This window comes from Sinocyclocheilus rhinocerous, unplaced genomic scaffold, assembly GCF_001515625.1.
Source record: "Sinocyclocheilus rhinocerous isolate Xijiao unplaced genomic scaffold, SAMN03320098_v1.1 scaffold1252, whole genome shotgun sequence".
In the NCBI taxonomy this organism is placed as follows: Eukaryota; Metazoa; Chordata; class Actinopteri; order Cypriniformes; family Cyprinidae; genus Sinocyclocheilus; species Sinocyclocheilus rhinocerous.
In genome coordinates, this window is record NW_015640452.1 from 169,551 (window position 1) to 173,140 (window position 3,590).

A 3,590-nucleotide genomic window follows, 5' to 3' on the forward strand; every position below is an offset into this window, starting at 1 on the left:
AAAGTATTGATTTCTTTCAAAACTTACTTGCCCCTAAACTTTTGAACAATACTTGGTTTGTCAAAGGTCTATTTAATTCATATAACGCATGCTTGGTGCCAAAATCCTCTTTTTCTAAAAAAAGAAAGAAAATAAAAGTTTTCAGCACAAAAATAATTGTGGGTTTATCATATTGGCTAAAATTTGAATATTGATATATCCCTATAGGCCTACATTTACAATTGTTCAGCTTTACAACACACTGTGTAAAATAACCAAATACTGTAAAATAAGCATGCACATGCACAGAAAGAGGTACCTAAATTAGAGCAGACAAACTAGGTGTGCACCCATTTTCTGTCCTCACCACTGCTTAACAAAACCTTTGTGTCTTGGACATTATGACTCCTCTCATTTAATTACCCAGCATGCTTTGTCTCTCAGTGTATCCCAATGTGGTCCTTTCAAGTTAGGGCACGATCCAAATGAGGATATGATGGACAGGCATCCATCATCATGAATCTGTGTAAATTTCCCATTAGCAATAAATGAGCTAGGTTTTGTGGACTCATTATGGTCATTTACCAACCTGCTTATTTTTATTCCTAATAAACAAAGGCAACAAACACACCCCTTATATTTACAATATATAATTTCTCTCCCATAATCTACGTGCCAGAAAAGTATTATTTTTAGGACAATACACTGAAAAGAATGTAGGATTTACTTTCAAACTATTTTCACTCAGGAATTGCTAGTGAATTGCATGCATAGTTACAAATAAATGGCAAATAACAATGAATTAAATGTGGATTTTTTAAGTAGAAAGAATGTATTTTCTTGTAAAACATACTCCAATAATGTTAATTTACACTGTAAAGCACATCTCACTATTATCTCTCTCCTATCATTCTGCTGTCTCCCAAACTGTGTGTTGTGTTAGGATGCACTAACTCTAAAGTAATACAGCAGGATGATTACGATGCACCTCCGGTCGCACAAATAATCAAGCCTCTGACCTGTTCATTTTATTCTAATTTGTTTGGCCCTTAACTCTCTCTCCCATCGTCCCCTCCAATCTCCACCAAGACCACAGATGTCACACCATTGCTCGCCATGTCTGACCTCTACGGGATGTTTCAGCAGCATCTCTCTACCTGCCTGTCCTCTCTGCCTTTGTCTCTGGGCGCAGAACTGCGGGACGCGCATCCACCGGGGCCCGTTGTCAGGAGAGAGCTGTCTTCGTCCAGCAGATCTGCCCACCTGGTGGGACTGTGGCCTCAGCGCTGACACGGCTTTTTAATATTTCACCACACGCAGTGTGCACCATATGTCCCTGGCTGCAGCGTGCACCATATGTCCCTGGCTGCCCCCCACCCCCCATCCATCTCAACCCTCATGAATAATGAATCTGTAATGCACTTCTAATATTTGGAGGAGAACAAAATACGCCTATAGCTCTGCTTTTGGACTTTTTGTATTTTTAGAAGCTACGACGTTTCTCTTTTTTTTCCAGTTCAACCTCAATCACATGGCAATAGCTGTGCAGGGGACAAAAGAGAGTGCTGGAGAGTGTTTCTCTCTCTCTCTCTCTCTCTCTGTATTTTCTGGATCTGACAGGGGATATGAGCACTTGCCAGCGAACACATGACCAGTTTTGCAGGAACAAGAGACTTCACATTTTCTTTACACATCTGACCGATCGCCAGACTCAAGTGTTACCCTGTGTCACTGGGAGAATAAATACACAAATTTCCCTGAACAGGTTTGCAGCGGCAGCAAAGCATTTCTGCTAACTGTGTCAGATTTTCTTGCCACACTGATAGGAAATCCATTTCTCCAGAGCCTTCGGTAATACATCTGTTTTTCCTCACAAAAATACCCAAATGCAGTCATTCGCTTCATGCATGTCCTGTTTCAAGGTTCCTGCTATTGGGGTTGTCAGATGCTTACACTAAAACACGGCAATGAATTTGCTTCTCAGTGCTTTTCTGCCTGTGCCACCCTCATCTTGTTGAGAATTCTCCCTTAAGCCCCCTGACGGACTGTAAAATTAGAAGTTCAACCTATTGAATTGCAGTTAATAATTCATGACATAATTTTGCTTTATCTCAGGGACTTGATACATGAGTCAGAGGCTCCCATTTATCAGGCTGCCATAACCTTTTATAAGCATAATGAATTGCATGCAGTTGATTTGTTGATGCTGAAAGGTTGAACTGGGCCGCACTGCTTGAGAGAAAAGTGCCTGCACAAATAATTGCACTTTTCTTTTAGCAGGCAAATTAATATTGAGGCTTTGGGTTAATGTTGGCATTTACTGCTGATTCTTCAAACGTTCAACATCACCTGTCTCACCGTGCACGTGTGTGTTCAACAGTGTGGCATGCTTTCTGTCACTCAAAGGGACTTGCTATGCAATGAGGTGTCTCAGATCTGGCGCTGTTTAGCAAACAACTGAGGATTGTGTCCTTTACTATAACTGATAGGAGTAGATCAGTGGGCGTGTGGTGAACTTCTGAAATGTAAATTCATTTAAAAGTGCTACTTGACTTTTGCATGCATTCACCTTGCAATAGCAATGGGAAAACAGTACTATAGTATTTATTTAAAAAATATATTTGTATTTTTATTTTTTTGCCACATTCAAGCCATGCTGACGTTCTATTTGGAGCTGTTCATATCCTCGAAAATGTGTTCGAAATTATTTTATAAATGTGTTTCAATGGAAATATTAACAGCAAAATGAATAAAAAAAAACCAAGAAGTTGTGCAAATGCCTTTATTAATAAACTTGTAGTTTAGTTAGTTATTCAAAACTGTGCTAGCTATATTAAAGGAATAATTCACCTAAAAATTAAAATGCACTCATCATCGGGCCAAGATGTAGATGTAGTTTGTGTCTTCACTGGAACAGATTTGGAAAAATTTTGCATTACGTTTCTTGCTCACCAAAGGATCCTCATATAGCTGATAAAAACATCATAATAATCCACAACCATCCCCTGTATTCTTGAATTATTTGGCCTCAACACCAAACAATATGTCTGGTGGAAATCCAATACAGCTTACCATCCAAATAACAGCATTCCTACAGTAAAGCATGGAGGTGGTAATATCCTGTTATGAAGTGTTTTTCTGCAGCAGGGACTGGAGCACTTGTCAGGATAGAAGGAAAAAAATGAATAGGGCAAAATACTGTCAAATTCTTGAGGAAAACCTGCTGCCCTCTGCCAGAAAGTTGCCAATGGGAAGAAGGTTTACCTTCCAACATGACAATGACCCAAAGCACACAGCGTAACTGAGCACACAGTGGTTGAAGGAGAAAAAGGTGAATGTCCTTGCATGGCCTAGTCAGAGCCCAGACTTAAACCCCACTGAAAATCTGTGGAATGACTTGAAGACTGCAGTTCACAAACAGTCACCATCAAATTTAACTGAGCAGTTCTGCAAAGAAGAGTGGGCAAATATGGCAAAGTCTAGACGGGCAAAGTTAGTGGAGACAGAGACATTTCCCAACAGACTAAAGGCTGTAATTAAAGCAAAAGGTGGTTCAACAAATTACTGACACAAGGAGAGGTGATCCTTTTTCCAACTCAGTGATTCAGTAT